The sequence below is a fragment of the Actinia tenebrosa genome, unplaced genomic scaffold, assembly GCF_029948245.1.
Source record: "Actinia tenebrosa isolate PJP-AT-01 unplaced genomic scaffold, QUT_ActTen_1.0 PGA_scaffold16__25_contigs__length_10494907, whole genome shotgun sequence".
NCBI classification, from domain to species: Eukaryota; Metazoa; Cnidaria; class Anthozoa; order Actiniaria; family Actiniidae; genus Actinia; species Actinia tenebrosa.
In genome coordinates this window covers 2,016,535-2,030,491 of record NW_028292576.1, presented here as the reverse complement: position 1 = coordinate 2,030,491, position 13,957 = coordinate 2,016,535, and positions in this window count along the sequence as shown.

Below are 13,957 nucleotides of genomic sequence, written 5' to 3'. Positions count from 1 at the left end.
CGGCAGCGGGAATAAGCCGCGCGATAAGTCCTTACTGCTGCTACCGCAAACGGAGGTTAAAATATCCTTTAGATATAGATGGACACCATCACGAGCATTCGTAACAAAACTGTGCGCCGACTGAGAACTCAGGTGTTGGATCGCCTGGATGCGGACTTTGCCTTCACAACATTTATGGAGGGAGATACGGACGAGACGATGACAGAAGAAAGGGCTGAAAGAATAATTAACTTAATACCCGAAGGTAATTACCGGTTGGAGCTAACGTTCATAAAGTATTTAGACGGCGAGTGGATGATAGAAAAGGGGCGCAATCCTATCAGGGCGTCTGGTAAGAAGGACCTGTTTGTCTTAAACGAAAACACACGCCCGGGAGCATTGGTAGGAATAGACATGTTGTTCTACGAGGTTGCTTACCCGGTTACCGTAGTCATTTACGGTGCGTACGAGATAAAGACGCCAGACGTTTAGAAGAGTGTATCGTTTGTCCGCGCCTCGACAACCATGTTTCGACTACCTTTTTTTGTGTACCAAAAGATTCCTATTGTGGTTTTTGCATAGTGTATCGTTTGTCCGCGCCTCGACTGCCTTTTTTGTGTTCCAAAAGATGTACATTGCTACCCCAAAAGATGTGCATTGCTGCCCCAAAAGATGTCGATCCATGTTCCAAAAGAGCGTCTACCGTCGTAGGGCTATGCGCAATGGTGCTGCTACGTAGCCTGGAATTCGAATGTTGCCTATTGTTTCCTGCGCTCTATACAAACCTCCTAGGACGTCCAAAAGGATTTCTATCGTGCGCTGTTTTCCCAAAATGTAGCCGGCTATGCCTATGGCTATGTACAAATACATGTCTATATCCTATGGATCCATGGAATACCCCCTATGGATCCACATGCCCAAACCCTGTCTACATATGTATATGGCTACACCCAAAATACTATCCGAGGAAGAAATTGCAGGATTGTTGGAAGATCGACGAAATGGAGTAGGGCTGCAAAAGGTAGCCAAAAAGTATGGTGTGGGTATTCCCAAGATACGCAGGATAGAGCGAGAGAATGGTCTGGAGGTAGCAATACCCGAAAAACCACCTACTACAGACCTGCAAAAGCATTTTCTGGAAGTGCAGGATTCTTTTGCTATCGTTTTGGACGACCTGCAGAAAGCCAGGGACGAACTCCGAGCTACGAAAGGAGAATTGCTGGACGACCTACAGAAACTTCGCGAAGAGTTCCTGGCCAACCAAGCGGAGGAAAGCGACCTAGAAGACGAGTCTAGCGACGACCTAGAAGACGAAGTGGAGGAAATATCCACAAAAATAGACTGGCAAATAGCCGGCAATGTGCTATTCGCCGTCTTGGGCATTGGTGCCTTGTTTTGGGTGCGTACGCAGCAACCAGTGGAAAAGGTTGTCTACTACGAACGCCCGGCGCCTAGACAGCTACCAAAGCCTTCTAGACTTCCGGAGATGGAGTAGAAAGGGTGTCTGCCAGATCGACACCCTTTGCGGAGACGTGCACTATTCTGTCCTTTCTTTTGTTGGCAGTGGTCTTTTCCCTGCCTATTTTGCAATATAGTGGCGGCGGTTGCACCCAGTCTATTTTTTGCGCCTGCAGGAAGTGCCCCCAGACGGGTGTGGTTGCATGTTCTACCGTGCAGCCCTCCAATACGCATTGGGGGCATCGAGGGGATAGGAATAGGATTGTTCTTTCTTTGCCCCTGTAGGTGGTCTTTGCGTAGCGCCAGCATTGGTATTCGCCCGGCTGCATACGTAGCGCCTGCACGCATTCTTTGTTTGGTGGCGCCTGCACTTCCAGTAGGCGGCTGGGATTGCGGGGCATTTCGTAGTCTATCTTTGCTGCCAATTCGTGGTAGGTGTCCAAACCGGGGCCTTCGGGTACAAAGATGGTGGCCGCGTTGTTCTGCCACTCCAACAGTACTTCTTCCCCGGGAACTGCCACGCGCACGCAGCCACAGCTTTCGAACTTTCCCACCGCAAATGCGTCCAGCATTGCCGTCGTTGCCCAAACCACCGACGCTTCGCTACCACGGCGCAACACTACGCGGTGCCCTTTGGCGGGCCAATCGGGGTCTTTGTTCCGCGGCTCTACGTAGCCCAGTATTTTGTAGTCGCCTGCGGGTATTTCTTGCATTCGATGTATTTTGTAGGGCGCGTAGTCCCCCGGAAAGCGCTTGGCTACCTCCACTCCAAAGAGCAGCTTGTGCATAGCGGCGGAACGCTTTCGAATTCTATCCCACAGCTTTTCGTACTTCTGCATCTCTTCTTCTATCTTTCGCCTGTCTTCTTCTTTTTGCCGCAGGATGTTTTGCCGCTGCTCCTGCAGCTCCGCGTGGTATCTTTTCGTGGCTTCTACCCACTCGTCGCCTTCCAAATCGTCCCGTATGTCTTCCAATCTTTGCTGCCGTTTTCGCTTGGATAGGAAGGATATCCTCCCATCCGTAGGCACTTCCAGGAGGCCAAAGGCACTCTTTTCCACGCCCAAACGCTGCGCCTTCTTGGTACGCCATATCCACTCCACGTGTTCCGTTGCAGGCAGAAAGTCTGCTATCGTAGGTGCCTTCGCATGGACACGCGTAGGGAACTTGGACTCCGCTAGCACCGTAGGGGCATCTTTGGTGTAGCAGCGCAGCGGTAATATTTCCACCGGATCCAATTCTCCTACGTCTATGCGAAATATGGGGCATCTGCGCAAGCCGAACTCTGCTATGGTCCAAAGTACGCACTGTTCCCATTTGTCGTTGCCCCGCACTCGCACGCCAGCTATTCTACCCGTTCCTGCGTGGCAGTACCAAGCAAGGAATATTTCTCCCGTCTCTTCGCAGCAAATGCAGCAGCATCTGTCCAAATGTTCCGCAAGTGCCAACCACATGTTCTTTGGCGGCTGTACTACGAATATGTCTTCTAGCGGCGCTATGGTTTCCACGATAGCATTGGTGTGTTCTTTGGAGAAATCCCTGCTGTAGATGGATATTTCCACGCGCGTACATCCTCTTTTCTGCACGTCGGGATGTAGGAAAGTCCTACGCAAATGGTCGTTGGGGCAATCCACATACTCGGCCAGCTTTGCGCCTACGGGGTTTTGCACTTCTCCGGCTTCGAAGTTCGACACCACTTTGTTGTATATTTTCGTTCGTTTGCCCTTTTCCACCCAAGTGCAAACGTGGTTGCCTACTTGGTGCGTATTGTCCAAGATGGTGCCTTCGCGCCAACCAGCCTCTCCTTGTTCTTTGTAGCCCTTTTGCCGCAGTCGGCGCACCAATGCAGCTCTGTCCAAAGTACCAGAGAAATCCTGCGTGTAGTCCACGGAATAGATTCCATATCCGTGCGCATCCAATAGCCTAGCGAACTTGGCAATGCTTTTGTCTACAACTTCTATGGACAACTCGGAGGTGTCTACTTTGGCTACGAAGGTGGCTGCGTGTTCGCCGTGCAGGCTGTTCCACTTGTTGGACAAATGGGTCACGCGGTCTACTATGTTTCCTTTTTTGCATGTGTGCGCCATGCTGGTCGGCAGGAATACCCCAAACGCTTCCGTGGCCGCAATGGATATTTTGGATACTATTGCCTTCGCATTTCTACACACCCGCCCATACAAATCTTGTTCTGCGGCGAATCCATACACAAACACGTCGTCTACAAAAGGAGGCAGCCCATGCAGTGGCTGCAAACTTGTAGGGCCTTCGTTTCCGCGCAAGTAGTCGCATTTGGATATGTCTGGAAGCAGGTTTCCATCGTGGGCATTGTCCAGCAGCAAATGCGCCAACAGCCTACTCTTCGCACGTATTCCCATCTCTTGCAATGTTGTCGAAATAGTCTTTTGGGAGTCCATCTCTATATATAGGGGAAGAAGCAAATACTACAAATGTGGTCCTGGTTGGACAACCATACGAAGGGGCTACAGCCACTACTTTTGGGATGCACAAAAAATGCCCACCCCAGTAGACAACTTTGGGTGGGCAGATCGTCGTACTAGCAGACGCAGCTTGGCCACGCTCCGCGCCACAGCGGCATTCTATTTCTAGGGGCACGAGCTCTTTGGGTGGTTCCATATATACGCCCATTCCCACCATATGGCGTACCCTACTTTTGGGAACACGCAAAGACACTCTTCCGTGGGCTTTGCAAGCATACCGAATCGGTATGTACATCTTTTGGAACACAAAAAAGGCAGTCGAGGCGCGGACAAACGATACACTATGCAAAAACCACAATAGGAATCTTTTGGTACACAAAAAAAGGTAGTCGAAACATGGTTGTCGAGGCGCGGACAAACGATACACTCTTCTAAAATATACCGGATGTAAACCTTGGATATGACTCATCCAGTCTCTGAAGTATTTTATTCTTTTGTATGGAGTCTTCTTACGACCTCCATTGGCGTAATACTGCTCTCTGGTAGCATTTGGTACGGCATTACGAATATTCTTACCACATTCGTAACGCTGCGCTGACGTGTCGTCTTCTATTTGCATTTTCTTACCACAACACCAGAAATCCTTGGGCTTAGGTATGTTAACTTTGGATCTTAGGCAAATTATACAGAAGTCATTGGTGAACTTTTTACATTCATGCATATATAAGACAAATATCTTAACCTCCGTTTGCGGTAGCAGCAGTAAGGACTTATCGCGCGGCTTATTCCCGCTGCCGGCGCCTTCCTTAAACCGCCTGTAAAACCCGTAAATCTTTGACATCGACCGCGAGTCCCCCTTACTGCTGCTCAGGGCGAGGAATTCACCCACTTACGCAGCTATGGTAAGGTAAATGGTCGATGGAAGTTTGACATTGAAAGAAGAGTCACTCCATCTCCTCTTTGTAGTTAAGCGCGTCTGCTAAAGCCCGCTGCGCTTTAGGATCCGCGAAGCACCAATGCCCCACAAAGGATCCTTCGGAGAATACCCTGTCGCAATGAAGGCAGGTGTATTTTTTACGCGGTTTGGGTATCGGTGGCTTACAAGGGGTAATGCAGTCGGCAGGTAGTTCGCAAGTAATACAGTCCATATATTGAAAGGGTGATTAGGAATCCTCCTAAGAAGGCTGCTGCGTAGGCTAGCATATACCTTTAAAGGGGGTTCTTATTTTTCTTGTTGTTTTGTTAAATGTTGATGATACTTAACAAACAACAAGAAAAATAAGAATGGGATTTGATACTCTTTGCACAAACCCTATCTTACTATTTTAGTTCCCTTTCTAACTTCTACGGGCTTTCCTTGCCACCTCGTTACTGGCATGCCAAGCATCAAAGCGATCTAAGTACTCTTTAAAGCCACCTTGACCCTCATACAAACACTGCCAAATACGTTGACCGCTCCTTTGACAGCCGCAGCGCTCACAGTTGGCCTCCCAGTACTCTCTATCTTCCCACCTTACGCCTTCTACGAGGTCAAACTCCGCAAACGTTTCGTCTATTTCTTTCTTCCTTTGCGTTAACTCTTTCGTGGTGTCAACCGGACAACATCGGGCGGCAACGTCACCGTGCTCCTCACATGCTACGCCCAGCAGATCGTAATTACCAAGGCATCTATGTCGGTGCCAGGCGTCGGTAACGTCCTCGTCGCAGCGCACGCATACATTCTTTAAACAAACCCTTCTGCTACGATGGTACTCCAACGCCTGCGCGCTGCTAAACTGCTTATCACAGTCTTCGCAAACGGTAACGTTGCTTACTTCCTTACTGCATACCCGTCTTTCGACGTGATATTGCAATCTTTGCTTGCTGCTGAACTCCCTTTCACATTGCTTGCACTTCATTATAACTAAGTGTTATTTAAGTCTTATAAGGGATACTTAATAAAGTCCTGCACGCTTTCTTTTACCCAACCGGCCATCGTCAACAAGGCACCAAACCTCTCCGCGCGCTTCAGACCGCACATTTCATCGTACAATTCCTGCACGCGCTCCCTCAGCCGATCGATCTCCTCCCTTTGCATTTCGATGGTGTCTCTTTTATCTTTTGCGTCGCCGGCAATCCTTCTTACTGCGTCCACTGGGTCCATCGTATATATAATGGATCCGAACCATATTCCTTGTAACGCTCTGATAGTAGGACCCACCGGCTGCGGCAAAACGCAGTTCGTGGTGAAGCAGCTATTAGGACCCTTTAGATACCGTTTCGACTACATAGTGCTGCTTTGTCCCACCTATGTGAATAACCGCACCTGGGAAGGCATAGGAGTGAAAGATGACGACTTCTTTGTAGATATCTTAGACCCCAACGAGTTATCCAGCCATCTTAAGTTCTGGCACAAGCAATTCCCTAAAGATACGCAAACCTTGCTCATACTGGATGACATCGCCTGCGGGGACGACGTAAAAAGGCGCACTTCGGAGTTGGTGAAGCTCGCCTTTAGCGGCAGACACGACAATATCAGCGTCTGGCTACTATCGCAGCAGCTTACCAGCGTCTCTAAACCCTTCAGGGAAAACATAGGTTCACTTGTCGTCTTCTACACGCCGAGCCGGAGTGACCTGGAAACCATCTTAAGCGACTACGGCGGTGAGATAAGCAAGGAACAGTTACACGAATACATGCGGCATTTAAAGACGCACCAACATTCCAAGATGATCTTCTCTTTGAGCTTTCCCTACACGGTTGGAATCTATGATTCCTAATGTATATGGACATTGAGCAGCTCTTAGATGAAGTCCCCACGCAGTTAGATGAAAGTAACCTCAAGGAACAACTTAACATCCTTGTGTCTTCTGGGAAGTGTAAAGAAATGATAGGCAAGGAACTTACCCATGAGCAGGTTAATAAGTTGTCAGAAGAGGAGGTTAAGAAGTTCCATAAGAGGTACGAGGCTGCCCTTGCAAGTAAGACCACGGATGCCGTAGCAGACTCCGCTATCCGACTTGCGACTAAATTGCTTGGACTTGCGCTGCCCATAGACGACGTGGAGCAACTACGGAAGGACATTAGCGAGGACTATGTCATATCCCAAGAACTTAAGATAACCTGTGGGTGGTTGTCTTTGAAGTGCGGTAAGTTAATGGCAGTCGCCTCTGCGGCACTTCATGTAGCTCAGCATGTCGACTTGAAGGAACTTGCGGGCACCTTTGGTGCCTCTTGGAAGGACTTCAAGAAGGACAGAGAAGTCGAAAAGGTCTTCCAGGCGGCACTTGCTGAGGTACCTGATCAAGTACCTAGTTAAGTCATCCTCAGGAATTACCCAGGTCGCCTCAAGTACTTAGTCAAGTCGTCCTTAAGTACTTGCTCAGGTCCTATTAAGTTACTTATCAAGTCCTTCAAGTCCTTAGATATAAATGAGTGAAGCTGAATCAAAGGTGGAGAAGCAGCCCCAAGAGGAGCAGAAGATTACCAAGGCTAAATCTCCAGGCAGAGTTGCTGCCGGTAAGAAGCTCGCAGAGATAAACAGGAAAAACAAAGCCAAAAAAGAAGAAAAGGTGGAGGAAAGAGAAGAGGAATACTTAATTAATCCTGGGTACGTCATTGGCGCGTTGGGAGTTGCTATAGCAGCAGGCAGCCTCTACTTGCAATGGCGGGCTACGAAAAAGGTAGGACCACCAACATATCACGCACCTGTGGAACCGGCTGTTAGAAAAAGTAAGATCCCTGAAATGGAGTAATAACCTTCTCGCTTTGTAATATAATGTCAACCGCGTTATTGAAAACTGTTGAAGAAGCAGCTATTATTACTTCCATCGTTGCGGGTATTGGTTGGGTAGGTAAGAAAGTGCTCAAAGAAGACTTTACTGAAGACCCAAGCAAGAGCTTCGCTAATTTTGCTAAGATGACCGCTGCCGTAGGCGGGGCTATCATGGTAAAGGATTACCTACGGAAGGAAAAGTACCTGCCAACGACATAATCTAGAAGCAAACTGTGTTTGCTGGTATATAATGGCTAGCGTGGTCGTAGGTGGAGTTATTGCAGCTTTAGCATTCACTGGAGCTAATTATGGTGGTCAATATTTGGATAGATTAGTCAGAGGCGACAAAAGCGGAGAATTAGCCGCCGAAAGGAAGAGACACGACTTAGCGCTGGAGAAATATCAAAGGGACGTGGCGGCTTGGAATGAAAAAAGACAAGCTTACAGGGATTGGTTGGACAAGAATTACCAAGACAAGATGCAGGCGGATAAGAACTTCGAAAACACGGACTACGCCTTTAAGCTCTATGCGCAGGCGCACCCCGCGGCATCGACGGGGTTGAGAAAGCCTCAGTTTAAGGATTACTACCAGCCTTCTAAGAAACGAAAAGACAATGAGTTGGTCTTCGTAGGAGTCGCAGGGCTGGCAGGAGGCGTAGCTTTGGCGTATCTAATATAATGATCGTCTTTTTGGAAAGCAATAAGAATAACTTTACTACTTATTTGAATCCTCCCATCAAAGCCTGTAAGGTTCGGTTGGTTAGTTGCTCTTTGTACAATTCTTGGTATAATTTAATTAATGGCTTTGTCATCGGAACTTCCGGCACCAAACCAAAAATACCAGATTCCCATTACGCCCCTATAACACTGGCTAAGGAGCTAGCAAAGCATGGATATACTCTTACCACAGGATTACCCCATGAAATGAAATTCAAGAAAAATAGTGGGAGTGCCAATCTAAAGGACAGTTCATTGGTAGAACTCCTGGGCCTTACTAGTACCACGATAAATAGCGGCAGTACATATGACGTAAAATGGAAAGTCGCATCCTCTTACGAAGTCTATTGCGATTTAGTCCATAGTTACAACAATGGAGAAAAGTCTTCTCTTATGTCCAAGTTTCTGCCCAAAGGTAATCCATTTGACTCAGAAGAATACACTCCCATTTCTTTGAGCTATGACTTGTCTCATTTGGTAGAAAGCATAAACATCGCCATTAAGGTGGACGGAAAGACGGTGGATTTCAACGGGCGAAAGATCAATCTCGTTTTGGAATTCATATAATGGGCCGCGTAGAGGACAAACTCAAAAGGATTTACTATGGGCCTGAGGGCTATTGGCGGGGAGCGTCGGCTATTAAGAAACTCGCAACCGCGGCCAGGGTATCAGAAGAAACGGCTAAGAACTGGCTAAGAAAACAAACCCTCTGGCAGGTTTATCTTCCCTTGCCTAAGTACATTCCCAGGCCCAGCTTCACCGTAAATGCCCCCAACGAGGTTCATCAGGCGGATTTGCTTTTCTTACCGCACGACAAGGTGAGAAGAAAGACCTATAGATACGCTTTGACCGTAGTCGATATCGCAAGCAGATACAAGGACGCCGAACCCATAACCAGCAAGGATTCTGGGGAAGTCGCAGAAGCCCTAGGTAGGATTTATAAGCGCGTCTTGAAATGGCCTAAGCTGCTGCAAGTGGATGCGGGGACAGAGTTCATGGGCGTGGTTACCAAAACCCTGAAAGACCACGACACTAAAATTAGGAGAGCTGAAGCAGAGTACCACAGGGGTCAGAGCATTGTCGAAAGATTCAATAAGACCTTGGCCGAGCGTCTCTTTGGGTACCAGTATTGGAAAGAGCTGGAAGATCCCTCCAAACGCAACAGGGAATGGACTCAGAGGCTCCCCCAGGTCATCGCGGCCTTGAACAACGAGGCGGCCAGGGCTACGGGAATGAAACCCAGGGATGCCATAAAAAAGAAACACGTGGAACACAAGTCCTACGTCAGAAGTTCGAGGACGGTCTTCCCCCATGAAAAGAAATTAGGTGATGTCACGGTTCGATATCTCTACGGACCGGGTGAATTAGAAGGAGGGTCTAAAAGAGCTACGGATCCTAATTGGTCTTTGGAAACTTACCAGATCCGAAGTGTGATAGCTAAGAAGGGCCAGCCCATCTTGTATTATCTTCACGATGGTCCCACACGTGGGTTCGTCAAAGAAGAACTGCTTATTGTGTGATGTCCAAATGCTATCGTGTGCACGCCGTCATCACACATCCATCGCTTACCGTCAAATGCGGATAGGGATACCTTCTCCTGCGTGACGTTATGTATTCGATGCTTAAATGACCGCAGGGAATTCATGTGATGTTTTTTGGGTACTTGACTCCTTAAAACATCCAAGTATGACTGGTGCGTAAGTTGTTTCTTTACCACATACTTTTTTACGCCTTTTGCTTTCTTATCCGCACCGTCCTCCTTCAAAACGCTGTACATTTTAGGCTTTAAACCTACGTATTCTACTATGGGTTTACCGGACATTTCGTCCTTCATCTTACCAATTACTTTCTTATTCTTCACGGAGTAAAGTGGATGTTCTCGGGGGTAACCAGACGTATCGTACTCATCTAGGTCCTCTGCGTAATCATCGTAAATGTCGGGGGTTTCTATTTCCATTATTAGGGAGTCGGTGTCCGTGTAAAGCAGGCGGCATTTATCACCGTACTTCGGCTTAAGCTTGTCATAGTAAAACTCGTACATTAGCAGCTTCGAAAGCTCCAGCACTGCAAAACCCGTATACACGGGCTTATTCAGCAGCAAGTTGGCCTTCTTCATGTGTATTACGAAGAAGTTCAACATATCTACGTAACGCACGAACCCTGGTTGTGACACGCACCTTTCAGCTTCTTCACGGGTGTTAGCAATGCGTATGCTCACGCGCTTGCGAATGTTTTCCATTGTCTTTCCAAATACACTGTTATTCATCAACTTAAACAGGTTCTTCTCAAAGTCGTTTTTAGCTGCGGTTCTCTTTTGCGTGTTAAAGTCAATGTAGGGCTGCATCCATGGCTCCTGCGTGAACTTCAATACTCGGTGTATCTTCTTCACGCGTAATCCATGGCGTACGTAAAACTGTAGGTTGCGGTAATGCACCACGTACTTCTTCTTATCCATTAAATTTAGGGTTAGTTTTCTGTAGGGCTTGTAGTTTGGACACAAGCGCTTCTGTAGCGGTGATAACTGCTCAAATGGTATTTCAATTGCCTCGGGGGCAAGTGGGTAATCATCGTGTAAGTCATGTAATTCTGGAGGGTATTCCAAGTCCACCTCTAAAACGTATCCTTTAGAGCTATCAGGCTTTACGCGCATGTAGTAATCTATTTCGCGTGGTTCTACCCATTCGAAGTCCCTTACGGGTAAGTACTGGGACATTGCCCACCCATAAAGATTGTTAGCATCCAGGTAAGATATGTAAGTGGTTGGCTTTTCGGCTTCGTATTCTTCCACTTGTGAATTATTAGCGCGCGCGTAACGTTTACTGGGCCCGCAAACACCACCACGGATGCCGTCTTCCATAAACCTGTACATCCCGTAGTCCGTTAACAAGTCCAGCTGCGCAGCTGTTTTCTTTAACAGGGCACTCCAAGAAAGCCCTGGCGCTGTGTAGAAGTTGGCTGGGTCTAACCCGTAATAAGACATCGACATTTTTCTACAACTCTGAAATACGTCAGCTAGCAGTACAACGTCAGACAGCAGGTAGACGTCGTGGTAATCTCCTAAGTTCTTACATTCGTGTTTCTTCCATACTTCCTGTGCGTATGCATATTCAGCGTCGGATATCCCCGATTCTGTCAGGCTGCTGTAAAACGCTTCTTTAGGCGGCAGCTGCTTTTCTTTAAATCGCGCCCAGGAATCCATGTACTCATATGGATACACTCCTTTCCTTTCCGCGTCGTAATAATCTGAAATTGGTGAATCCTCGTTGTACTTTGCTAGGTTAGCAAGTGAGTCCGCCATGAATTGTTGGGAATCCAGGAATTTAAGTTTACCGATCGTTACAGACATATACCGTTCTTTGTTATTTGGTATGCACTTTACTTCGTGTCCCTCAACTCCTTGTAAGAGCAGGTGGGAATCGTACCCGCGAAGGTTGTGAAAGAACACGGGAATCTCCATCTCTGGATCCACGCGGTATCTACACTTCCAATGCGATGCACCCTTGTATTCCCCGGTTATCTCACAACAGTCCATTACTTTATCCGTGTAGAAATCTTCTTCTAATGGCTCTCCACAGTGAAAACAGTGTGTGGAAGGTTTACCGGGTTTTTCTCCTTCTTTAGCATATCTACCGCATTTGAAGTGTGCTTCTCCTAAGTATGCACCGTTCTTATCCCACGCTTTCTTCACTCGACGACCATACTTCAACAAACCAAGGTTACATACGTGACATTCCTGTGCTGCGTGGTAATTATTCATGTTTTCTTTCGTAACAATGGCTTTCTTAGACCTCGTTAGTCTGACTCTGATGTCTTTTTCTTCTTCCTCCAAATATTCTAAGAACTTCTTCGCTGCATTGGGTCCGCGGTAAATTACGGGTTGATCTGCTTCTCCATCACACCTCACTACAACGTATCCAAATGAGCAAATCTCGTGTAAGGCTGTCTTCCGGGTATGTCCGGCTTCTTCGTACTCTGGTGTTAACAATGACTCAAAGTCTGCGTAAATTACGCAAGGTACTCGGTTTTGTCTTTTATGATCGTTATACTCTAAATGCTTGTCCTCCGGTAATTGAATCCTTTGTGCTGGCTCCTCTGTTCCTCGACAAATCTTATCGTGTTTCTTCAAGGCTTTTACATCCTTAAACGGTAGTAAACACACATCACAATAATACCTCTTATGCCCGTCTTTACTGTGGGAGGCAAACAGGCGACTTAAGGACTTCACCCACGAATAGTGCTCACCATGGTAGAATAAGTGTATCCGCGTGCCTTCGTTGTTTGAAATATGTAATGGTACAATGGTTTTCTCTCTGACACCATAAACATTTATTGCTAAGTCGTTCTTTTCCTCAAAGTCGGGTATCGCACGCAATTGCATTGGAAATGTTACGTCCGTCCAATCTAAGTCGTCGCTGGGATATTTCGAGGGTCTAAAGGCATTTTCCTTAACTGGATATAATGCGGACCTTATTGCCCACTTAAAACACTCATTATCCTTATTTCTGACACTTATTATAGCTTTCTTTCTTTCTATGAAAGTAGGTAGTGGTACGTAGGATCCTCCTCTAATCGGTGTGTAACGAGCAACATTCATAGTAGCATTTTCTATCCCCGTTACTGTCCAACCTGAGCCTTCTCGGGTATATTTCGCGAGTGACTCCAATATCGGATCTACTTGCGAGAATAGCCTCTCATCCAAATCCATCGATTCCAGAATGGTTAGCGTCTTCGTGCGCAACCAAACTGTGTTTTCGGTGTCATCCTTAGCTAGGTTAACCTTCACTACAACGGAAACCTTAATGGCACCTAATTCCTCCATGCTACTCTCCACTAACCTTTTCATTCTTCCTACGTTGGTCTCCCAATACCTTCGTAGGTCTAATATAGAAGTACCTGGAAGTGTGTATGTTTTGAAGTTGTATCGCGAGTCCATTGTATATAAATGGAATATTTTATAGACACCATTACGAGCATAACCCATACCGCACCTCTTCACCCGGCAAATACAGCGCTACGTCAGCGCGGTAAGTCTTCAGGGTCGTAATTTAAAAATTACTATGATTTCGAAGTTTACTTACTACGCGAATTTTAATGACGTGGGAAAAGCCTGTGTTTGGTGGGGTGAAGCAGGAGTGGTATGCCCTATACTACTATTACGTCATTAGAAATTTGCTGAATATGCTAAATAATGTGTATACCTGATGTAAGCTAGTTTACAATTATATATTTAACGTTTATAGTACTTTAAAGAACAGTCAGTCAGTGCAGTGAAGTAAGTCAGTGTAGGTTGATGCCAGTTGGCACATAAAGAAGGTGAACTAAGTCGAAAATCAGCAGCCGATCGATATAACAAACGGCACGGCAAACACTGGCAATATAATCCTTCGAGGCGGATCTGCCGATGATTTAAGGAGGCGTTGCTGGTTATGAGGTTCATTTCAGCTCTTTGATTTATATTTAGAAAGTGCATAAAAGGTAAGTAAATAAATAATGAAAGCATTATTCATGGAAAGGACTTGGTAAACTGTGCAAACATAAACGATACTTTCCGCCAAGTATATTCACTATTTTTCACGCTTGTAATTTTCACAAAAAGGAAAAAAAAAACTATTTC